This window comes from Papio anubis, chromosome 7, assembly GCF_008728515.1.
Source record: "Papio anubis isolate 15944 chromosome 7, Panubis1.0, whole genome shotgun sequence".
In the NCBI taxonomy this organism is placed as follows: Eukaryota; Metazoa; Chordata; class Mammalia; order Primates; family Cercopithecidae; genus Papio; species Papio anubis.
In genome coordinates, this window is record NC_044982.1 from 18,445,048 (window position 1) to 18,471,525 (window position 26,478).

At 38.2% G+C, this 26,478-nt stretch overlaps 2 long non-coding RNA genes across 4 annotated transcripts in view; one reads left to right on the forward strand and one right to left on the reverse strand.

Annotated features, from left to right (window-relative positions):
- Window positions 1-6,397: 6,397 nt before the first annotated feature.
- Window positions 6,398-25,925, forward strand: LOC108586946. 2 transcript variants are annotated; one of them, XR_004184823.1, is made up of 4 exons: window positions 6,398-7,020; window positions 7,562-7,797; window positions 24,317-24,463; window positions 25,160-25,925. It is a non-coding gene; the product is annotated as an uncharacterized LOC108586946 (long non-coding RNA). The 2 variants fall into 2 exon arrangements; XR_001904993.3 differs by having other exon boundaries at window positions 6,398-7,797.
- The window catches only part of LOC103886426, a 71,996-nt gene continuing 68,406 nt past the window's right edge, over window positions 22,889-26,478 (reverse strand). For both annotated transcript variants that reach the window (XR_650013.4, XR_650014.4), the window contains exon 3: window positions 22,889-24,008. This is a non-coding gene — a long non-coding RNA (uncharacterized LOC103886426). The remainder of the gene's footprint in view (window positions 24,009-26,478) is intronic.

Here is a 26,478-nt window from a genome sequence, read left to right on the forward strand (position 1 = left end):
GGGTTTTGCCATATTGCCCAGGCTGGTCTCAAACTCCTGGGCTCAAGTAATCCTCCCACCTTAACCTCCCAAAGTGCTGGGATTACAGGCGCGAGCTACTGTGCCTGGCCTGGAAATGCTTTCTTAATGAGGGTTTAACACTGCATACTATAATTGTACAAATAGTTAATGGAGAATGGCAATGTCTAACATCATCATTGTAAAAAACGGGTAGTACAGCTATATGTGCTTCTGTGGCAGGGGTAGGAGCATGGACAACATGTGCCACAATGATTGGGAGACTGTCCTTGAGCACCACTGAACCTGATAGATTATCCACACCTTTGCACTAATATGTTGAAGGACTAGTAGCAACTTCCCAAGTGATCCTGCCACCTCAGCCTAAGCATCTGGGACTACAGGTGTGTGCCACCAGGCCCAGCTAGTTTTTTTAAAAAAAATTTTGTAGTGGTAAAGTCTCACTTTGTTATCCAGGCTGGCCTCAAACTTCAGGGCTTAAACAATCCTCCTGCTTCACCTCCCAAAGTGCTGGGATTACAGGTGTGAGCCACCATGCGTGGCCACAAACTGTTGTAGTATATCCTCCTACTTTGACAAATATACCATCATAATGACAACATTGAAATATATGTTGATATGGTTTGTCTCTGTGTCTCCACCCAAATCTCATCTTGTAGCTCCCATAATTCCCACATGTTGTGGGAGGGACCGGTGGGAAATGATTGAATCATAGGGGCGGGTCTTTCCCATGCTGTTCTCGTGATAGTGAATGGGTCTCACAAGATCTGCTGGTTTTAAAAAACGGTAGTTTCTCTGCATGAGCTCTTTTGGCACGTAAGATGTGACTTGCTCCTCCTTGTCTTCCACCATGATTATGAGGCCTCCCCAACCATGTGAAACTGTAAGTCCAATTAAACCTCTTTCTTTTGTAAATTGCCCAGTCTCAAGTATGTCTTTATCAGCAGTGTGAAAATGGACTAATATGTACGTGTATATGCATACCTGTTGATACCAAATAAATGCGGAGAGTGCAACTTGAAAATGTATTTTACTGTTGTCAAAGCTGTGACTTGCTTTAGGAAGAGGCAGTGGTGCACACACATGAGCATCCCAAACCCAGCATGCTGAAGCTTATTCCCACTCCTTTCAGAGAGTCATTTCTTGGCCATCCCTCAGGCTCAGAGCGTACACATGGGCAATGCAGTCTGCTGGACTGCCCCAGGAAGAAATCCTTGCAGGCTCCTACATGTCCTGAAGACTGCTTGGAAAGGAAATTTGGGAATCTTTTATAAATAGAATGTGATCCCAAAAGGGATGGTCCAGACTCTAGGTGGGCATACCCGTTGCTTCAAGAGATCTTTGCCTCCATATGATGGCAGCAGCTCAGAGCCAGGCCCCCTCTTGCCCAGATCTGAGTTGATACCGACGGGGTGAACTAGAGCCCAAAGGAACACACTTTCTGAAACTGGAAAATGAATGGATAAGAAGTAACCGACTTGGCAGACACAAAAAGGCTCAATTCTCAAACAACAGTGGGGAAAGAGAAGAACCAACCTGGTTTACATGACAAAATCCTTAAGACTCTGGAACTGGGAGGAAGGTATTAGGTTCAGGAATTTCCAGAAGTGAGGCTTTTCAATAAGAAGGAAGGGTTGAGAGCTGTTAAGAGTGTTAAGAGTCCTAGTTCCTCTTTCCTACTCCGTGCTTGTAGGGAAACCTCTCCTTTCCCACCCAGGAATACAACTAAACTTTTTCTCTGGACAGAGAAAAAGGCTTGTGGACCAAGAGGAGCCTGGCAGGCATGACCGAAGGCAGAGTGCCACACCGAAAAGATGAGAGTTAAACCAAGCTATGTCTGTGGAAAGTGGAGACCCCGCTTGCACCGCCAGTCATCTCCCCGCATTCTGTTTCAGAAGCTCTGTAGCCAGGCAAAACATTAGATCTTCTCTGGAAAACATGACCAGATCTTTGCAGTCAACAGGCTCTCCTCACCCGCTTAAAAATTCTAGTCAGATTTTTAGTGTTCCACAACCAACGATTAGCAGAAATCTGAAGAAATCTTCTAAAAAGAAAAGAAGAATAAAGCTTTCTGTAGGAAACCAATTGCACATGAAACAAACTTCAAAGAAATAATATCCTTAAATAAATCTTTTTAAAAAGATAGCACCTGTGGATAAAGAACAGGCCTCCATAAAAGGAAATAGTCTGAGAATATAAAAGAGCTCTTGGAAATTAAAAATTAAAAACTTGATGGTAAAAAGTCCAATAAATGGTTAGAAAATAACATTGAGGAAACCTCTTTAGAAGTAGAATAAAATGGTAAACATATAACATACAGGTGAGAAAAAAAATCATAAAAGTAGTCCCAAAGAATAAAAGGCATTCAGAAAGGACAATAACTTACACAAAAAGAGAGAATGTGATACACTGAATAATTTCAAGCAAAATCTCCAAAATGAAAAGGCATGAGTTCTCAGATGGAAAGGTACACCACTATCCAGAAGAATGAATGGAAATAGATCCATACAGAGAAAACCTATGTGGAATATCAAATTACTAGGGCACCACAGAGAAATTTCTACAAGCTACCAGGGAGAAAGGAGAGAGGAAGAACAGCAATAAAAGAACCCAGATGATGAGACACTTCTCAACAGCAAAACTGGAAGATAGATATATTAGGGCAATTTCTACAACATTCCAAAGGAAATCAAAATTTCTAGCCAGGAATCTTACACCCAGACATGCTATTAGTTAATGTGAAGCTAGAATAAAGACATTTTAAGACACATGAGTCCCCACATTTTGCCTCTATCTAACCTTCTCAAGAAGCTACTGAAAGACGTGTATCATCAAGAAAAAAGCATGCAAGAAATAGGAAGGTATGTTGTGTTAGAGACACTTTTATGTGTTTACTACACGATTTCCTCTTCTCAGCTCACAGGAAGACTACAGCATCCTTTGTAATTGTATTAGAGACAATTCTATGTGTTTACTACATGATTTCCTCTTCTCAGCTCACAGGAAGACTACAGCATCCTTTGTAATTGTATTGGAGCTAATTGTATTGGAGCTAATATAGTCAGCCTTCTCGTCTGACATTCTTTCATGTCAGAGGAGAAAAAATTTTAGATAAAACTGCTTTCAGGTCGTGCATGGTGGCTCACGCCTGTAATCCCAGCACTTTGACAGGCTGAGGCGGGTGGATCAAGAGGTCAGGAGTTCAAGGCCAGCCTGACCAACATGATGAAACCCTGTCTTTACTAAAAATACAAAAATTAGCCAGACATGGTGGCACACGCCTGTAGTTGCAGCTACTTGGGAGGCTGAGGCAGAAGAATCGCTTGAACCCGGGAGGCAGAGGTTGTAGTGAGCCGAGACCACGCCACCGCACTCCAGCCTCGGTGACAGAGTGAGACTCCATCTCGAAAAAACCAAAAAACGAAAAACAAAACAAAAGAAACTGCTTTTAATGATTAATTTTGTGACACTGGTTTTGATGGTAGCCATTGTACAGCCATCCCATTGAGAGAAATGAGCCTGGTTGTGTTGGAGGTATAAAAAAGTCCTGACAGTCAAATGACTCATTACCTTGTTTATCTACATTGCTCCATTTTCCTGTACACCCTCTGACTTTTAACAGATGGCTCAAAAAACGATATTCCTGTCCATGATTTCTTCTTGAATAAACCAAAAAGCACACTTGCTGTTCTTCCCCGACTTTTCAGACGATGTTGTAAAACTAGTTGTGGTATATCAGCACGTACAGATCATTGCTGCTGTAGAACACTTTACTCTGTTTTTTCCCCTCTTTCTCTTAAATCAGGGGTCAGCAAACCATGCTCATGGGCCAAATCTGACCCATCTCATTTTTGTGTGTGATCTGCAAGCTCTACGAATGGCTTTACTTTTGCCTCTTCTCAATTAATATATAAAGCATAAAAGTGGTAGTGGGAACAGAATCAAGGAGATTTTATAATAAAGGGGACCCAGGTATTGAGTCTATATATAATAACAGGTATTAATCTGTCAACTTCTCAAAGAAACAGTTTCGTTTATTATCTCCAGTGTTTAGTACACTGCTTGTCACAGAGTCTGTGATGGTAAATTCTCCTTGGATTAACTGTCATCTCAGTACCTGATTCATTGTAGGTTCTTGACAAACGCATGAGTAATTGGGTAAACAACAAAGAGTTATTGTGGAGCCTCTGTTACATGTGGAGCACAGTGGGGTAATGAGTGAATGTAAGAAGTGGACCTTGAATTTAAGATTCTTAAAATCTCATGAGATTAAAATACTTTATGATTATGATGTCAATAGACAATTATCAGTTGAATTGTGTAGAATAGACCATTGCTTTCAAACTGGGGTGCTTAGACCCCTGGGGTCTTCTTTCCTGGCATTACAGAGTTCTCTTTTCCCATTTTTCCTTTTCTATAGCCTACCTCTTCATCTAAGAAAGGTAAACATTTCACCTTTCCAATTCTTACTATGGCTTATTGCTCTGGGCTGTAAGGTCTCCCAGGGCACAGATAATTTGAAATACTGACTTGAAAGAAGGATCGTTTAATTGATTAAATGAAAGATTCTCAAAATCTTTCTTTTACTGTCTTGAACGTATTTCTGTTAAAGATGAAGGATGGCATTAGAAATGGGGACATTTTGGCCTTCGTTGTGTGTTCTGAAGTCAGAAATACTAACTGTAGTCATGGGCCTAACTTTCATTTAATCACCTACTCTTTCATCCCCCACCATTATCAAGAAATCCATAGCTCTTGACAAAGATAAAGCAAAAAGCAAAAGCATTGATAAGAAATAATGAAAGTTAAAAATGGCTTCCCCCTTTCTACCCTCCCCCCAGACATATTTCATTAGATTAATTTTTTCCTACATCCCAATGCTTATCCTTAGAATAAGTCACTAACCGAAAAGAAAAGTGCCTGTTAACAGTGCAGGTAGAATAAGTTAGTGATGATTAATTTAAAACATGTAACTAGAGTATTTTTAGGGACTATCAAATTTTCAAGTTACCTTGGATAAAGCCTATGGATAAATATATTTTTGTATGTGATTCCTTTTAGTTTAAATATACTTTATAATAATAAACATATTTAAATCACAATGTTCACCTAATTTCACCTTATAAAATGTTTACTATTTTCTACTTTTTGATATAAAATAAAAACATGAAAGCATGAGGAAAAATTAATGAAGTACAGTTTTTTATGGTATATAACTTTCTCTTTGTTTACATAAAAAAGGTTTGATTACATTTAATGAAGTAAATGGTGAAATTTCTTAATCTCATACATCATTCTTATTTAATTTTTCTAATAAGCTAGTAGCTTATGAGATACAGGCAACATTCACAGGACATGTTTAGAATAAATAAAGGCCAAAAAATATCTTGTGAGACACAGGCAGAATCCATAAGCATCCATTAAATATAATAGATAGTAGGTAACCTATAAGATATGGATTGTTTGAGACCAGGAGTTCAAGACTAGCCTGGGCAAAATAGTAAGACCCCATCTCTAGTTAAACAGAAGAAATGGAATGTGTGATGGAAAAAACAAGAGATTTACTTATAGATACAAAGACATGGAAAGACCAAGTCTTAAAATATGATGCTGCCACTTCCGGGCTGACAACTAAGTCATACTTAAATTGTCCATCCACTGGCGGCTCCCAGTATGACCTTATTTTGGCCTCACATGTGCTCTGCCTAAGAAATTCAGTCAAAGCCTAAAGCTGGTGAGCTGGCTGATTCCCAAGCATTAGCTGAGTCTCTCAGATGAGCTGGTGTTTGTTTTGGCTCCAGGCACTTTCTGTTCACTCTTCTTCTTCTTCTTCTTCTTCTTTTTTTCAGAGATGGGGTTTCACCATGTTGCCCAGGCTGGTCTCACATTTCTGCTCTCAAGCGATCCTCCCGCCTCAGCCTCCCAAAGTGGTAGGATTACAGATATGAGCCACTGCACCTGGCCTAAACCCCCTGTTCAAACCTCAGCTCTGGTCTTCATAACCTCACCACCCATGGGGGAGATTGAAGCAGGAAAAGACACTATGTGAACACTGTGTGACCCCCAAACTTTGGAAAGTGTGGTCTTCCAATCCTTGTCTGTATGGGGATGTCTTGTCTGGGTTCTAGGCACTTTAGCCTTTCTGGGGCTCTTCCTGCATGAAGAAATATTAAAAATATTTACTACTGAATTAGTACGAAGACTAGTATAACCCAGGGTAGATTATATTCATTCTTTCTTTCTGACTTAAAAAAAAATTAAAACAGTTTTATGGGCTCCTAAAGATGGATGGTCCCTGGGCATTGTGTCTGTGGTGCCTCATGGAGAAGCTGACCCTGGTTTAACCTTCTTATACCCTATCCTAAGGGTATTAACTTAACCCATCTCTTTCCCTTGCCTCTTGTTACATTTTAAATTGATTAAATAGCTCATGTGATTCAAGTATTTAAATTTGGTTGGTGAGCCTTTCTGTTCCATGACCTTTGAGATAGCTTCTTGACAGCATTCTTGGAGGGTACCATTGCATCAAGGTAATTCCCCCTACAACATTCCCCAAAGTCAAACATCTGCATTTAGTACACACATGCATACCAGCCTAACAATGAGTACCTTCTCTTTCATTCTAGGCCTCCTTTAGTAAAGAACTTATCATTTTAACCACATATTAAATGTTACACCATTACAAGTTAATTAATGAAAAGCAGAAAATAGATATATTCTCAATTTTATAACTTATAAAAATTATAATATAATGAATGATTTTTATAATTATAATGTGTAACTAATTATATTAGATCAGTATCATTTTAATCCTAACAACTTCTAGTAATTTGTATAATGGTATTATAAAGTTATATGATTCATGCCTTTCCCAGTAGATTTTAGAATTCATTTTTTTTGGATAAAAAATTAACTCAGTGTCTTTTTTTTCTGACAGTCAGACTGATTTAGCTGATTGATTATCTTGAGAAGGAGTATTGGCTTTGCTAACGAGGCTATGTGGTAAATTTTTTTTATAAACTGCATGAGCTAAATATGTAGCTCCAAGGTTTTGACTATATATATACTCTACATGTATATTGGTATATCATATATTTACATATGTAATTAGAAAAAGTATATTGAAACAGTTTATTTTCGTAGCATTTTCCAAGTACACTGAATTAAACAAGATAACTAAAAAAAAAAAAAAAAAAAATCACATGCAAAAATGGCATCAGTTGGTCTAAGCTCTGCACTTGGCCATAATCTGGCTTCAATGTCTTTTGCAGCAGGCAGGATAACCCCCAAATATGTCCATGCTCTAATCCCTGGAAACTGAATGTTACATTCCATGGTAAAGGGGATTTTGCTGATGTAATTAAGGTTATGAACCTTAAAATAGGGGGACTATCTTTGATTATTCAGGTGAGCCCAAACTTATCCTATGAGCCTTTAAAAGAAATGAACTTTCCCTAGCTTGGGACAGAGGATGTATCAGAAGATAGAGGGGGTTGAAGCATAAGAAGCATTTTACTCACTGTTGTTGGCTTTAAATATGAAGACAGCATCCAGAATCAAGGCTCTTGGAGCAGATAACAACCTCTGACTGACAGCCAGCAAGGAAGTGGGAACCTCAGTGCCACTGCTGAAAGGAGCCGAACTCTGCCAGCAACCTGTGTGGGCCTGGCAACGTGTTCTCTCCCAGAGCCTCCACAGAAGAGCCAAGGCCAGGCAGTGCCTTGATTTTGGTCTTGAGATTGGGAGGAAAGAAGCCAGCCAAGCCCATCCTACAGAACAGTGAGTTTTCTGAATGACAGACTTGTGAGATAATAAATTTGTGTGGTGTTAAGCCACTGAATTGGTGGTAATTTATTGCAGCAGCAATAGAAAAATGAATATATGCCTCTTCGCCTTCAAGAAAGAGTCACTTCTGCCACTGGTTTGTTGGTTTGTTAACTTTCTATTTTATTCCACCTGGGAAAGTGGTCTTTACAGAGAAAAACACAACTGTCCATGTTTCAGTCACACACTGTGGGCCTCTTGAGTCATCATTGTAATGACTCTAGTAGCATTCAATTGAAATGAAGCAAAATGCAAAGAGATTAATTTTAGAAGTCCCTTATTTATGTTTTAATGGCCTAAAAAATCAGGGATGGGCTACTTTTCTGTAAGGTTAGTGGCCACAGCTCTGGGAAATGAGTCCACTAACCCTGGACTCAACATTATTTAACTGAGCTTTAGGTCCTTCACAATGGAAAGGAGAATTAGAATACTACATTATTAAACAGCCTCAACTCCTTGTAGGTCAATCATAACACAAGAGTTCAGAAAAATGTTCGAAAGAGCGCTTTGCTCTGTGTTCAAGTCTCATTCTTGAGTCTATTCCTGGTCTATGCTGAGAGGGAGGATTTTCAAGTGGTTCCTGTTCTATCCAATTCATCCCAGGCTCCTCCATGGTCCTGAGTCCTATGTACTGAGTCCAATAGGCAGTCTCTGATCTTCATTCCTTTTGAAGTGTATTGGGAAAACCACCCTCATCTCTATACCCTTGCTGCTCCCTTACTAGTCTCCTTAGTTCCAGGAAACTACCCTGTCTTCTTCTCAGTCACAGGCTAGTCATTCAGTTCTACTTGATTCTCCTCTAGAAGGGAATGAAATGGTGATGGTGATTGGTTGTGAGGCAGGAAGTGAGCTCTTCAGGTCCTTTGGGTAGAACTATAAGATAAGCAGCCCTTTGACATTGCCAACATGAACCTCCTCTTTTAATATTTCCAATGAATTATGGTCAAAGAGTCTTTGATTCCCCTACCACCTTGAGTGGAATTGCCAAAAGCTACTATATTATTCTAGCTTTGTTACATAGCATGACCCAAGACAAGAGTTGGGAAACGGAGAATAGAACTATGACTGGTTAGTGGAACTTGAAGAGAGAGAGATTTTGTGGACAGAAACGAACTGTGTCCTTCAGTCAACAAATGCAGTCAGCCTATGGCAATCCCATGGGAAGGGAGCTGGGGAACAGATACTCTGACTTGACTTCTCTTTATTTATCTGGTCTTCTGCAGGCCTCCCCCATTAACTGTAATAAACTAGAAGCTAGAAGGAAAGGCAATCCTGTTCTTCAGTCCATCCAGATCAGTCTCACAGGGCATGGGCAGCTTGGAGATCAGACCTGGAGATGAAATGAGGGTTATCCAGCAGCTCTGGATAGCATGAAAACAAAGACAGTCATGATCCCAATAAGGCTCTTGGGATAAGGTCCTAGAGCTTTATAGGAGTAGGGGGCACAGAGATTGAGGAAGCAGGAGTGTGCAGCAGTGGCTGTTTTCTCAGGGATCTGAGGAAAGTGACACATGGCATCACAGGAATGGCATTGGGGCATTGTGGAACATCCTGATAACTACCTCAGCTCCAGAGGATGTATTTGTATTTGCACGCACTTCAGTGAGAGCTCTGGCCTCCTCATTTACGGCAATGGCACTCAGGTCTCCTGAAATCAGTGTGCTTATGTGTGTGTGTGTGTGTGTGTGTGTGTGTGAACATGCATTTAATGCTAGGAAAACAAGGGTTAGAATGTACAAGACACACTTTGGAGTTAGTGTCTCATTCATAAATAATCCTTTTACTCTGGGAACAACTCTTACTCTATAGGAGATGGTTTATCAGTGGCACATGTATACTTAATAACACTGCTCCTTTGGCTGCAGCTGAGTGATTCAGGAATGAAGATCTGACCTTTGTCAGGCCAATTTGAAGCCTTCCCCAGGATTTTTCCAGCTGGAAGTATACAAAAATAACTTTGTTTTTCTAGTCTGGGCGAAGGAGACATTACTAGGTGGGGTATTCAACAGTTGCTGGATGCCCTATTTCCTGGCACATGGAGGAAGCCATCTGCTTTGACAGGAAACCAAGCCCATCCATAAGAAGCACAGACAAGATACAGAGAAGAGCCCAGGAAATACTCAGTTTAAATTGTTTTTGAAGCCCAGCTTCAACCCGACCTTGCCATTTGAATATTGAATCCTTTAGTAATGTAAATTACCCAGTATTCCTTCAACAAATAGCATTCTTCTTTGTCAAAGCTTGCTTGAGTTGTATTTTCAACAGAGTCCTGAGTAATACAGTTGATACAGTTAAGAGTCCAAGCTAATTTTTCCATGCATAGCACAGATGATAGTAGGGATCAAATGACAGGAAGTCAGAAGCTAGAGAGATCCTTACAGACAGGCAAGGTAAGATGAGAAGCTTGAATAAAGCTTTGACCTAGAAGGATGGGGAGGATTCTTTGGCCGCAGAGTACTGTACTCCAGGCAGGGAGATGATCAGAAGGAAGGTGGCACCAATTTCAAAGACATATTTATGGTCAAGGACTAGTTGGAATCAAAATGCGTGAAGTGGGAGATGAGATTAGAAAGGAGCTTCACTGTTGAGGACTTTGAATGCCAGGCTAAGACATTTGTGCTTTATTGTAATATAGGGAGACGTTGAAGTATTTGAACATGAAAGTGATATATGAAAGTTGTGTTTTAGGAATATTGACCAGATCGCATACAGGGTGAGATAAAGAGAGTAAGAAGTGGTGTTATTAAGTCAGTGCAAAAGCTATTGCAGTTTTTGACATTAAAAGTAATGGCAAAAACTGCAAACTGCAATTACTTGTGCACCAACCTCCGACACCCAAATTGGAAGGCAATTGCAATCTTCCTGGTATGAGTGGCCAGGGCCTGGACTAGGGAATTAGAAGTGGAAATTGAAAGGAGAGAGGGCGTGTCTTATTCGTCTGTTTCTTTCACATCACTTAGAGTAACTGTCACCTTGTAGGTGCTCATCAAATTGTCGTAAATAAATAAGGAATTCGCATCAAGTAGTTATACATATATAGTCAACATGTATTAAGATATTTTAGGTTACAATTTTAAAGTAATTCCCAAAAACCATGTTGTTGAATTAGTGAGGACATTTAGTCTGAATATTGTAGTTGAAGTGGATTTCGTAACAATCTCAGGTAAATTAATTAGAGAATTATATGTGATTTATTGTTATGAACTAGAAAGTACAATATCTTCAGCCACTTAAAATGTTATTTGGTATTTTACAATCAAAACTTTTATTAGCTCAATGGAAATAGAGAAAAATTTTCTTTTTCCTTATACATTATCTTTAGAGAGACTAGCTAGAACAAAGATCATCAATAATGATGCAGGGAGATAGATACCTTTTATATTCCATGGATTTCATATCTTAAGTACTATACTTTCAATACTTGATTATTTTATCTTCCTTTCATTAATAGAATACCATGCCACTCTCCCATCCTTGAATTTTGGAAGAACAATGCATGCACAGATGGAGATTGTATTTCTTAGCTTCACTTGAAGTTAGATGTGACCATGTGAATAAGATGTCCCAATAAAATGTGAATAAGAGGAATATGTACAATTTCTGTGTCACCTCCATTCAAGGAAATTGCTTGTTCTCTACGTCCTCATTTTCTCCTTCTTGTCAGTTGGAAGGCAGACATGGTAGCAAACAAGTTTGGATCATAGAAAAACTTTGATAATACCCTTAGAAGATGACTGAGCAACAAGATGCAGGATACCTGTGATCCCTTGGGACCTTATAGAATAGAGAGGATCACCTGTCTTAGACTGTTACGTGGATCTGGCTTGAAATTAAGTTTCAAAAATTATCATGGTAAAGGTGATTGGACGCGCATCCTGAAGGACTCTGAATGCCAGGATAGAGAATAATGAATCAACATCATAGATATTGGGGAGCTTGAAGGTTTCATTTTTTGTTTTGTTTGTTTTTAAAGCAGGTGCTTAACAATCAGGGAATAGAATATCTTCAGAAGGCAGTAGTGCAGTATGGAAGATGGATTGGAGAGCTGAAACCTGATGTCAATTGAGAACTCATCGAAATAATTTTGGAACAAGATGAGGGCTCTATCTAGATTAGTGTTAGTAGAAATGGAGAGGGAAGATTGAATTTAAGAGATATTAGGGAAATGTTCTAGTGTGGGGTAGCTTTGAAAATGTGCATGGGTAGAGGGTGAGAAACCAGGGAAGGAGAAACCAGCAATGCAAAACAGTCCAGGGACAGAGGGAGAATCACTGATGGAGTCAGATCTTGTATGAGGAGGGAAAAGGCAAGATTGAAGGCTTATGTGACCTTTTGCACTTTTTTTCCCCTCATGTTTTAGCTCTTAATTACATCAGTAGTTAAAACCTCAGTTTGTGGAATCAGACAGATCCAGTAATGTGCTAGCACTGTTCTGTATCAGCTACTAGAGCTGGTTGCTAAATTTTCAGGAACTTTGGGAGCTAGTTGTTAAACACAGCATTAGAAAAATTAAACTACATAAACTTACAATCAAATAAATTACATTAAAAACAAAAGTCTGAAATACTATAAACTTATTATTTCCTAGTTGTTTTATCTCAATTTTCTATTATCTTTGTTGTTGAAGTTATTTATATCCCTCATATCAGTATGATGAGAATGCCGTATAATGGTTTGCTACTGTGCCTCTCTTGATAATTCTGTTTTCATTGATGTCATGTTGATAGCTTGAAATCCTTGTAGCATTGGTGGGAGTATTTACATCCTAGAAATTGGTAAACATTAAAAGTTAGATCTTGGTTTATTTTGTTGATTGTCTAGACCAGGGATTGGCAAACTGTAGCCTGCAGACCTGCCACCTGTTGTTGTAGATTAAGTCTTACTTACTGGAGCACAGTCACTTCCTCTTATTTATTTATTGTTTATGCTATGTTATTTATTTATTATGCTATGTTATTTATTTATTTATTGTTTAGGTTATGTTAAATAAATAACCGTATGTTATTTATTTGTTTATGGTTACTGCCATAGTAACCAGTAACCAGTAACCATACTGCCAGCCCAGTTCTCCCACCATCTCATACCCAAACATGTAGTACAAGGGTCTTGGGATCACCCAGCTCAGTGCGAAAGTTGAGTAGTTACAACAGAGACCATAGACAATACACAAATGAATGGTTATGGTTGTGTTCCAGTAAAACCTTATTCAGTAAACTGGCCCACAAACCCAAAATATCTTTTATCTGTTTCTTTAGGGAAAAGTTTACTGATTCCTGGTCTAGACTTAAACAGTGTTAAAGAAAGAGGGGCTTCAAGATGGCTGATTAGATGCATCTGATACTCACCTTTTCCATGCAGAGGAACCAAAATAGAAAGTAGATAATGGCACTTTGAATAGATAATCTAAGGGAGAACACTGGAATTAAACAGAGAAGTGATGAGAAGTGATGAAAGAAGGAAGGAGAGAAAAGCGAGGCAGCCTGTTCAGCCAGGATCCGCTGGGAGTCTGAAGAGGCTCCCTTATATGGAGAAAGGGTAAATAAGAGACTCCCACAGGCTCACAGGCCCAATATGGACTTCTACAATCCTAGCCATGGGATAGCATCTAGGCCCTTGCAGGCCCTGAGGCTAACATAGTGAGCTACTCACAGTCCATGTGAAGGCATTGCTTAAGAGAGAGAGAGAGCTCACACTGGGTCCTAAGCAGCTGCAGCACCATGCCATTTTGGGAGACTGGCCCCCAATAGACTGTGTCTTGCTTTAGGGCTCCACAACCTCTGCATCTCCACATTCCTAGAGCCCCATTGACATTCCCCACCTGCAGTTACTGCTGTCAAGGTGAGGGTCACTGGCAGGAACCTCACTCCACCCCCAAGCAGAGGAACGGCTGCATATTTTCATATGCCCCAAATTCCACTATCTGCAACCACCACCACTGTGAGCTGCTGCATGGCCAAGATGCAAAATAACCATGGACCCTTCTTCCACCTGCCTGCAGCTGCTTGCACTGAAAGCAACCCACCACCCCACCCTTGCCTATGACAACCAGCACCTGCATGCTGCATGGGGGGTCTGAGGGCACGTCAACCCAGCACAGTTTCCCCACCATCTCATACCCAAACATGTAGTACAAGGGTCTTGGGATCACCCAGCTCAGTCCAACACTGTTGACACCTGAACACTCCTCCTGGGTAGTGGGGGGGTCTGAAGTTGTGCCCACTCAAACTGCCACTACCACCACAGTTGACATCCACCCACATACACTACCTGTGTGTTTGGGGACTGGCCTGCCCAGTCTGTTGCAGCCATCACAACAATGGCACAGACTGGTTGGGTCCCAGAGGGTTGTACCACCACTGCTACTGCCATTTCCCATAGTATGCCCACTGCCCAGGGGTTTGATAAACCACCCAACCACTTGGCCCACCACTGCCATTCCTGGCACCTGAGCAAGACATCTGGAGACCCAAGAATGGGCCTGCCTGAAACCACTAACACCATTGCTAGTGTATGCCACCCTGGGTCCCAAAGATAGCCATGCTTAGTCCACTGTTGCTTCTAATGAAGCTCAAAGATTGTCTGACTTGGCACCCCAGTCCTCAACAAAATTTCACTGTAGCCTCTACTAACAACTGTACCTTAAGTTACCAAGGAAATAACAGCCACCACTAATGCTATTTGTAGCTGAAGAAATCAAACAAATGCTACACTGCTGTACACATTCAGAATCAAAGCCAAAGTGTCCTACCCAACCAGTACCACAGATACATCTCCAGGAAAATGTTCTTCTCCACGAAAGCAAATTCAAAAATTAGAAGGGACTGTTATACAACGTGTGTAGATATCAATGTAAGGACACAGGAAACATGAAAAAGCAAGGAAATATGACACCTCCAAAGGAGCACAATAATTCTCCAGTAACAGATCCCAATAAAAAATAAATGTATAAAATCCCAGAAAATAAATAATTCAAAATGGGTACTAAAGAATCTCAGTGAGATACAACAAAATACTGCAGAATAATACCAAGAAATCAGAAAAACAATTCAGGATATGAATGAGAAGTTTGTCAATGAGATAGACATCAAAAAAGAACCAAACAAATTCTGGAACTAAAGAATGCATTGAATAAAATAAAAGTACACTCAAAGGCTTGAAGACAGATCTTTTGTAATAACCCAGTCAGACAAAAACAATAAAAAAGATTAAAAAATAACAAGCAAACCCTATGTGACATATGGGACACTATAAAGCAAACAAAGATTCAAATTTTTGGTGACCCGGAGGCTGAAGTGGAAACTAAAGGGTTAGGAAAACTACATAACGAAATAATAGATGAAAACTTCTCAAGTCTAGCAGGAGATTTAGACATCCAGATACAGGAGGCCCAAAGTTCTTTAATTAGATACAATTCCAAAAGGTCTTCTCCACAGCACATTATAGTCAAACTGTCAAAAGTTAAAGACAAAGAGAAAATTCTAAAAAATAGCAAGAGAAAAGCTTTAGTCACTTATTAAAGAAAACTCCTATCAGACGAATGGTGAATTTCTCCACAGAAACCTTACAGGCCAGGAGAGAATGAGATGATATATTCAAACTGTTAAAAGGGAAAAATTGTCAGCCAAGGACACTACCCAGCAAAGTTATATGTCATAAACGAAAGAGAAATAAAGTATTTTCCAGACAAGCGAAAGCTGAGTGAATTCATCACTGCTAGCCTGGATGTACAAGAAATGCTTAAGGAAGTTCTATATTAGAAGCAAAAGAATGATAACTGTCATCATGAAAACATACAAAAATATAAAAACCACCAGTAGGGCAAACACACAAGCAAGGAGGAGAAAAAACTTAAATGTTACAATTACAGAGTATCAGCAAACCATAATGACAAGAGATAAGGAAAGGCATAAATGATATACAAAACAACCAGAAATCAATTGATAAAATGACAGGAATAAGCTCTCACATATCAATACTAACTTTAAATATAAATGGATTAAACTTTCCTCTTAAAATATATAGACTGGAATAAATAAAAGAATGACCCAAATATATGCTGCCTACAAGAAACTCATTTCACTTGTAAGTACACATATAAACTAAAAGGAAAGGGATGGAAAAAGATATTTCATGCAAATGAAAACCAAAAGCAAGCAGTAGTTATATCAGATAAAACAGACTTTAAGTCAAAAACCATAAAAAGAGACAAAGAATGTCATTATATAATGACAAGAGGATCACTTCAGCAAGAAGATATAACAATTCTAAACATATATGCACCCAATGTGGGAGCACCCAGACATATAAAGCAAATATTACTAGATACAAAGAAAGAGATAGACTCCAATATAATAACTGTTGGCAATTTCAACAACCCATCTTCAGCATTGGACAAATAATGTAGACAGAACATTAACAAAGAAATAGTTGATTTAGAGTGCACGTTAGACCAAATGGACCTAATAGACATTTACAGAACATTTCATTTAACAGCTATAGAATACACTTTATTCTCATCAGCACATGGAACATTCTCCAGAATAGACCATGTTAGGATACAAAACAATTCTCAACAAATTTTAGAACCTGAAATACGTCAAATATCTTTTCAGACCCCAGTGGGATAAAACTAGAAAAGAATAACAAAAGAACTTTGGAAACTGTACAAATACATAGAAAGTAAACAACATGCTCCTGAATAACCTTCGGGTCAAGGAAGAAACTAAGGAAGAAATAAACAAATTTCTTGAAACAAGTGAAAACCAAAACACAACTTGCAGAAACCGATGGGATACAGCAAAAGAAGTGCTGTATAAAGCTGTTAAAAAGAATATTATACTTTTATTATTTATAAATTATGGTGTACCTATCTTTTATAATTTGTAATAAAGACACAATGCATAATATACACAATTTTTTGGAGAACAGTTACCAGCACACTGCTGGACAGATCTAGGTTTAAGTTACAAGAATTTTAAGTAAGTAATTTATTCTTTCTAAGCCACAGTGTCTGTCCACATTTGTACTCTATTATAGCAAGAAGTTACTAATATTATTTATTAGATAAGGGGTACTGATATGGTTTGGCTATGTCCCCTGCCAATCTCATCTTGAATTCCCACGTGTTGTGGGAAAGACCCGGTGGGAGGTAATTGAATCACAGAGGGAGGGCTTTCCTGTGCTGTTCTTGTGATAGTGAACAAGTCTCACGAGATCTGATGGTTATATTAAAAATGGGACTTTCCCTGCACAAGCTCTCTTCTCTTGTCTGCTGCCATGTGAGACATGTCTTTCACCTTGCACCATGATCGTGTGGCTTCCCCAGTCACGTGGAACTGCAAGTGCAATAAACCTCTTTCTTTTGAAAATTGCCCAGTCTCAAGGATGTGTTTATGAGCAGCATGAAAACACACTAATACAGGTAGCAAACTTTTTCTTTTTACAGCCAGAAAGTAAATATATTTGACTTTGTGAGCCATATTGTTCCTGTCACAACTATTCAATTCTGTCACTGTAGCATGAAAGCAGCCATAGACAATACATTAATGAATGACTGTGGCTGTGTTCCTATAAAACTTTACTGAATAAACAGGTAGCAGGCTGCATTTGGCCCTTGAGCTATAGATTGCTGAATCCTGCACTAGATTATACATTTCTTGAGAGTGAGAATTATGCCTATCTTGATAAAACTTGTATCCTTAGAACTTGACACAGTTCCTAGCACACATCTCAAAAGATAATAAATATTTGTTGAACTGTGAATACAAAACAGCAGTAAAAATGAATGTACTAATGCCACCTGAAACAACGTGGTTAGCATTCACAAACATCATGTTTAGCAAGAAAAGCCAGAGGCAAAAGAAAACATACTGCAAAGATCCATTTCTATAAAGTTCAAAAACAGGCAAAACTGGACTGCTGCTTCCAGTCATGACGGGATAACAGATTTAATTTACCCTCCCACTTCAAGCAACTAAAAATGAAGACAAATTCTATGATACAATAATTTATGACAATGGGAAACAGGCAGCACTGGACTTGAACTTCCAAGAAAAAAGAGAAAAAAGAAACAAATAAAGTAAGCCCTATAATCATTTCAGTTTAATTTCTAGATGCAGTTTCTAGATTGCAGCACAGGATGGAGGAACTCAAACTCAAATCCTGGTTATCTCGCTGAGTGAAGGAGACAGGGCTAAGAATTTGGGAATCCAATGAGGCTAGAACCTGGAGACGAGGAAGATCAATAGAGAGCTCCAGAGATCTGTGGAGATGTCCCCTTGTATCTTTGGTTGAGTATTAATCTGCACCTAAGTGCAGAGGAAATTACGCTAGGCCGAGAAAAACAACACTGGAAAACACTAACTAATTTCTAGAATTCACACATAGTGAAGAAAAGCTTATGTTGCTATGACTGAGAAGGGAAAGATACCATAATACATGGGACATTGGATAGAATCCTCAGAAGGGTGTATTATTAGCAGTGGGATGAATGAGCTCTAAAATAGTGGCTACTCTGGATTAACCTTAACATTGCATGACAGCAACTCTGAAAAAGATCAAATTGATTTAAAGTAAGTGCAAACCAGAATAAGGTCCAATACAATATTAAGCAATAAAACAAAATATCACACCTCAAAATCTAAAATTTATGTTGATCAACTAATCAAAAATTACTAAGTATTTTCAGAAGAGGAAAACATGGCCCGTTAGGAAAAAAACCTAGTCTGTAAAACAGACCCAGAAATGATACAAAACATGAAATTAACAAAAAGTTAAACCAGCTTATAAACATGCCCCATTCACTGATTTAAGAAAAGTGAGTAAAGCATAAACACAATGAGGAGGGAAATGGAAGTTATAAGAAGATTCAAATAGAATTTCTAGCTATGAAAAATGTAATAGAAATAAAAAAGACTCTGGATGAGATTAACAGCAGAGTAGATACCATAAAAAAATAAGTGAACCCAAAGGTACAGGAATAGGAATTATCCAAAAAGAAGCACGATGAAAAAAAATACTTAACACAGAATAAACAGAGCATCACTTTTCTGTATAAAAGCACTAAATGGTCTAAAATATGTGTCATTGGAGTCCAGGGTAGAAAAAAAAATGAGAAGAAATAGTAAATGAACATTTTCCATAAGAAATGAAATTTAGAAAGCAATCCAAAAAGATAAATGAATCCCAAACAGAATAAATATAAAAGAACCAGACTGAAAAACCACCACATTGTAATCAAATTGATGAAAATCAGTAATAAAGGGAATTTTATAAGCAGTCAGAGAAAACCAAACATTACAAACCAAATAAGGTTGATGCCAGACTTTAAATCAGAAACGATGTAAATCAAAAGAAAATTGAGCAACATTTTTACTTCATGAGAAACGGGTGCAGGAAACAAAACAAAAACAGAACAAAATACTGTTAAGCGATAATTCAATAACATGTAATAATATAAAAATGATTTTTAAAAGGAATTTTTAATATAAAAATAGAGCTTGAAGAATTCACTACCAGCAAGTTTCCGATGTAAGAAGGTTATGAAAAGGTCTTTTGCAGGAGGGAAATAATGGAAGAAATTTGGCTCTATGCAAATAATTGAAGAATGTTGGAACAGGTAGAGATACTGGTAAGCATAACAGACTTTTGTCCTCATTTAAAATTTTTTTAAAAATTCACGGCTTGAAACAACAATAATAACAATGTGTTGTGGAATTTATAACACATATAGAACTATACATATTAGGACAAAGGACGAGAGAAAGAAAATGGAATTATACCCTTGTAAACTTGTTACAATATACATGAAGTAGTTAAAGTAATATTAGGAGATAGACTATGTTAAGTCAAATATATGTATTTTAAGCCCTAGAGCAACTGCTTAAAATAATACAAAGCATAGTCATTAACAATCTAATATTAAACATAAAATAATCATCCAAATGAAGGCAGAAAAAGAGGAAAATGGAAGAAAAAATAGATTAAATAAAAACTAGGTGGAAATATGGTGGTTCAAAACACAAGAATAATAGAGAGGATAAATAACTAGGTGGTTTAAAACAAAAGTATATTAAAAATTACATTAACTATATATATATTTTTTTGAGACAGAGTCTAGCTCTGTCGCCCAAGCTGGAATGCAGTGGTGCAATTTTGGCTCACTGCCACCTCCGCCTCCCAGGTTCAAGTGATTCTCCTGCCTCAGCCTCCTGAGTAGCTGGAATTACAGGCGCCTGCCACCACGCCCAGCTAATTTTTGTGTTTTTAGTAGAGACAGGGTTTCACTGTCTTGGCCAGGTTGATCTTGAACTCCTGACCCCGTGATCCACCCACCTCGGCCTCCCAAAGTACTGGTATTACAAGTGCGAGCCACTGCACCTGGCCTTAAGTATAAATTTTGCTAAAAACTTGAATTAAACTACAAAGATTGCCAGATTGAATTAAAAAGCTGGTTGTAACTATATGCTGTCTGATTGTCCTATTAGTAATGATGAGAAAGAAAGTTTTACGGCCAGTATCCAGAAATCATGTATAGGGACTCTTCCTCTGCCTCACATAAGTTTACATAAAACATACACAAAAAGGTTCATCACAAAAATACAAACTCATTTTCATTTGCTTGGGTTTTGTCTTAAGCCTTTATGCAGAACCATCTACCCATGTGCCTGACATAGGTCTTATTTTTCCTCTTAGTACAAAGGCAATTAAAACAATCTGAGTGACCTCCTTGTTCTTGTTCTCCTACACCAGGAGTAGAAAAACTATAGTCTGCAGGCAAACGCTTTCCATAACCAGTTTTTTTCTACTATTCTATTGAATTATAACTCTTATACCACACAATACAACCATTTTAAGTATACAATTTAATGGTCTTTAGTATATTCATAGCACTGTGTAACCATAATCACCACAATTAACTTTAGAACATTTTCATCACCCCCCAAAGAAACCCTGCACCCCTTAGTTATCACCCTCCAATCCCCACATTTTTCTGCACCCCACGGTAGGCAATCACTAATTTACTTTCTGTCTCTATAGATTTGACTTTTCTGAACATTTCATACAAATGGAATCACACAATATGTGGCCTTTGTGTCTGGCTTCTTTCACTTAGCATAATGTTGTAAGTTCATCCATACTGTAGCATGATTCAGTATTTTGTTTCTTTGAAGGGTAGAGTGATATTCCATCATATAGATATACCACATTTTCTTTATCCATTTATCAGTCGAAGAACATTTAGCTTGTTTCCACTTTTTGGCTATTATAAATAATACTGCTATTAACATTTTTATACAAGCTTTTGTGTAAACCTTTGTTTACATTTCTCTTGGGTATATACCTAGGAGTGGAATTGTTGAGTCAAACTGTAATTTTATGTTTAAAATTACTGTTTTTTACTGTAATTTTATGTTTAAAATTACTGTTTGACTCAACAATTCCATTCCTGTGTATATACCCATTTTGAGGAGCTGCCAAAATGTTTTCTAAAGTGGTTCCTCTAATTTACATCTTATTAGCAAATTGAATGATTCTAATTTCTCCAAATTCTTATCAATATTTGTTATTGCCTTTTTTTATTGTAGCCATCCTAGTAGGTGTGAAGTGGTATCTCACTGTGGCTTAAAACAACTGGATATCTACAGGCAAAACAATAAAACCGAACCTCTACCTCACACCATATATAAAAATTAAGTCAAAATGGATCAAAGATCTAAAGGCAACATCTAAAGCTGTAAACCTTGGATGGATGCGGTGGGTCATGCCTGTAATCCCAGCACTTTGGGAGGCTGAGGTGGGAGGATCACTTGAGGCCAGGAGTTCGAGAACAGCTTGGCCAACATAGTGAGATCCTGTCTCTATCAAAAAAGAAAAACCAAGAAAGCTGTGAAACTCTTAGGAGAAAACAGAGGTGTAAATCTTTGTGACCATGATTTAAACAATGGTTTCTTAGCTATAAAACCAAAAGCACAAGCAGCAAAAGAAAAAAAATAGATAAATCGGGGTTCAAGAAAATAAAAAAACTTTTTTGCTTCAAAGAACACTATCAAGAAAATGAAAAGACAACCTATACAATGAGAGAAAATATTTGCAAATTGTATTTCTCATGAACAACTACTCTGGAATATATGTAGAATTCTTACAGATCAACAATAAAAAGATAATTTGTCCAATTAAAACTTGGGCAAAGTATTTGAACAGAACATTTCTCTAAAGAAGATAAACAAATGGCCAATAAGCACATATAAAAGATGTACAACATTAGCCATTAGGGAAATGCAAATCAAAACCACAATGCAATATTATGACATACCCACTAGGATGCCTAAAATACAAAAGACAGACATTAACAAGTGTTGACAAGGATGTCAGGAAATTGGAACCCTCATACATTGTTGACAGAATTGTAAAATAATGCAGCCATTTCAAAAAACAGTTTGGCTGTTCCTCAAATTGTTAAACATAGAGCTGCTATTTGACACAGCAATTTCACTCTAGGTTTATATCCATGATAAATGAAAACCTAGGCCTACAGAGAAACTTGTACACAAATGTTAAAAGCAATATTATTTATAATGGTCATAAAATGGAAAAACCTAAGCATCTATTAAATGATGAATGGACAAACAAAATATGATATATTTGTGTGGTATATTATTCAGCTATACAAGGAATGAAATACTGAGAAATGCTACAACATGGATGAATTTTGAAAACATTATGCTAAGTGCAAGCAGCCAAATACAAAAGGCCACATATTGGATGATTTGATTTATATAAAATATCCAGAATAGGTATATCCATGGAAACAGAGAGTAATTTAGTGGTTTTCCGGGGCTGGAAGCAGGGAGAAGGAAGAAAGACTGCTAATTGGTTTGGATTTTCTTTATGGGGTTAAAAAAAAAAAGAAGAAGAAAAAGAAAACGCAATCCTGAAATCAGATAGTGGTGATAATGGTTGCATTTTGTGGATATACTGAAAACCACTGAATTGTACACTTTAAAATAATGAATTTTATAGTAAGTGAAGTATGTATCAATGAAGCTATTAAAACACCTGTTTATTAGCTCAAATTTCTACAGGTCAGAATTCTGGCATGGAGTGGCTGCATTCTTTGTTTAAGCTGAAATCAAGGTGTTGTTTGGCTGTGTTCTCACCTGAATCTCCGAGTCCATTTCCAAGCTCATTTTTGTCCTTAGCAGAATTGAGTGTCTTGCAGTTGTAGAACTAAGGTCTGGGCTTGCCGTCTGTCAGCAGGGGACTGCTCCCTGCTTCTAGAGGCCACCAATTTCCCTCATTATGTGGCCCCTTCCATTTTCAGGCCAGCAATAATGCATTGAATACTTCTTATGCTTCAAATTCTTGACTTCTGCTACCAGCTGGAGAAAAACTCTCTGCTTGTAGAGGGCTCATGTGATTTACTTAGTCTTTGTCTTAAGGTCAATTTATTTGGTACTTAGGATTTTAATTGTATCTGTATGGTTCCGTCAAGGCAATAACTATATTAGTGTTTGAATAAATAACCAGGTAATCTGGTAATTTATCATAGTGGTAATCTGACAGGGAGATGGGAATTCACCTTTATAATTCTGCCTACCACAAACCATGTCTGTGCTTCTTTTCTCTGGGGAAGGGTTGTCTGTGACTGTCACTTAGTTTGAGGTTCCACGTTGCTGAGATTCTGTCCAGTATTTTGACCTCTCCAACTGGTCTTTAGAACCATCTCTTGGGAGCAGTGCACAGGAACATCTGGTGTTTTTTGCTCCAACTTTGGTCTCAAAAGGTCATCCATCCCCTTACATCCCTTACCTGAGTTGACATGCTTCCTTAAGAAGGTCCCATGGAGGGCTACTAATGGTGGAACTTAAGGCCAGATGGCCTGCAGTGACTGCAGTTATCCTCGGTTTCCCACTGGTGAAGGGAGAGTCAGGGAGGAGGAATGCCCAACCATGTTGCTGCTGCTTGATTTTGTGTCTTGCAAGAGCCATCCTGGGTGGCTCTGAACTCTCCTCTCTCTGTTTTCCTCATTGGAATCACTGCCATTCAGGCTAGTGAAAACCCTGGCTGAATCTTTGTTACTGAATGTTCACTGTGGCATGGTGATTGTTTGGAGGTCTCTCGAAGGTGGAAACATGGGATGGGTAATAATTTATGATATGCATCATCTGAAAATAGAAAAAAGAGGTTACATTTTTCAGTACAGAACTTAATGAGAATGAACCAAATGCCTATGTGCTCTGTTTTTTCCCCTTAAAAAATTATTCACTAAGAGGGCACATACTGGCAATATGCAGTCATTATCAGTGTAATGAAGAACTCGAGTGAAGGCTATTTCGGATGCTCTAATGTGCCTGTTTTATGAAAGTATAAAAGGCCTATTTACTTTTCAATTGTTTTATTGCAGTAAAAAAAACCCATCTCTTCCAATTTATGACTAATCGTGGATTTTATTATTCATGGTTTAATTCTGCAGAGGAAGGTTACAGAAGCAGGTACACAGTAATTCTGCTCAATTTGGAGCCTGAGAAAGATGACTGATGGCAACTCAGCTGCCCTCTGGCTCTCACTCCTGGAGCTTAACCTTTACATATGGATACTACACAGGCCTGGTGCAATCCTGGTGAGCCTCTCAGTGAATATTTTCTTACTCAGAATAATCAAATTTTAACAATGTGCTACAGGAAAAAGCTGTCACATTGCATTAGGTTAGCACTGTGACTGCATGGAAATGGTCAGGTAACTCAATTGCCCCAGCCCAATAATACACAGGCATAATTTAGTTCACTTAGAGTTAAGAGAACAAATAATTTAAAAAATATTCTATTTGAGGTTGTTGACGGCAAGCAAGGAACTGTGGGGCAATGGATGATGCAGAGGGGTATAGGAACTGAGCTAAGAATAAAATAGGCATCAAAATACGCTGTATTCTTATAGAAATGTTTATAATTAAATTATATAATGTTCTGTAGTTTACAAAGCACTCTTACTTATAGTCTGTTTTGACTCAATGGGAGATTCTATGAAGAGATACTAGTGTCTTAATTTATAAATGATGATACTGAGTATACTGAGTATCGGAGGCACCGCCTCATTCAAGGTCACTTGGCTGGTTTGTGAGACTAGAAGCTGAACTTAAGTTGTTGTTATGGGTTGGCTTGTGGCCCCCTGCCACCATAAAGATATGTTCAAGTCCAGCCCCCAATACTATAGAATATGATCTTATTTGGAAATAGGGTTATTGCAGATATAATTAGTTAAGAGGAAGCCGTATTGGAGTAGGGTAGACCTTTAATCCATACAAATGGTGCCCTTATAGGAAAAGGAGAGAAACAGAGATAAGATGGCTCTGTGAAGACCCAGAGGCACAAGGAGAACAGCATATGAAGAAGAAGACAGAACCTGGAGTGATGCTTCCACAAGCAGGGAACACCAAGAATTGCCAACCATCACCAGAAGCTAGGAGAGGCATGGAACAGATGCTCCCTGGGGGCCCTCAGAAAGAACCAACGCTGCTGACATCTTGATTTTGGATGGCTAGCCTCAAGAACTGTGAGAAATAAATTTCTCTTCTTTTAAGCCACCCAATTTGTGGAACTTTGTTATGGCAGCCCTGGAAAATTAATAATGGCTCCTAAGAGTAATACAATTTTCCATTTATAGTGCCCTGACTATGGGCCAGGTACTCCGTAGGCATTATCATGAAATCTTTTAAGAGCGCTTCAAGGTCTATTATCATCAATGGCATTTTTATGACTTAACTTAGGTCAAATAACTGCTAAGTAGTGGAGCTGAGATTCCAACCCCAGCCCTGAGTTTAAACCTGTGCCGTGTCCACTTTGTCCATAAGCCAGGGTGCTGTTAAAAAATGTTTGTGGCAGTGTGACAGAGGGCAACTTCCAACCCTCCTGAGTTGCTTCCTTATTTTAGGTCTCCTAGGCAACTACTAACTCAGTTTCACCTCTGCTATGTAACTTACATGCACTAGTTACTAACAATTACGAAATAGTGCCTGAGACACAGAAAAAAATCAGTATTTTTAAAATATGTAGTAGTAAGAACTTATTTTAAAATAAGTAAGTACAGTGCTTCAAAATTTACAAAGTATTTTCACATAAACTCTTATTAGGTCTTTTAAAAACAATTGGAGGCTACTTTAAGCAATTCTTATCTTTTTTCTTTCCAATTTTTGTTTCTAAGATTTATCATATCCCCAACCAGATAGTAAGCTTCTAGAGGTAATGAATACATCAATTTTCCTCTTTTTCTTCTTCCGTGATACTGCATGTACACTTATGGTCTTGCAATGATGATCTGTGTCATTCTGAAAATGGTTATCAAGAATAAACTGGATAATCTATATATAAAAAGCAAGAATATAATTTTTTATTCTTATCTTCTAAATCACAGAAATCATTACTAATGTTTCCCAAACCTCGCTGTAAACCACTTTAAGTCTTTCCCTCCTTTAATACACTGTGAGGTGAACACTAATAGCATCATCCTCGTTGCTCTAGGAGACTCAGAGCTAGAGAGGGATCCACCCACCTGTTCAGCCCTCCATAGTTCTTGGGGTCAAGGAAGATGAGAAAGTCCTTCCCAGAATATTCACATAAACTAGGACAGCCTTTCTAGGAT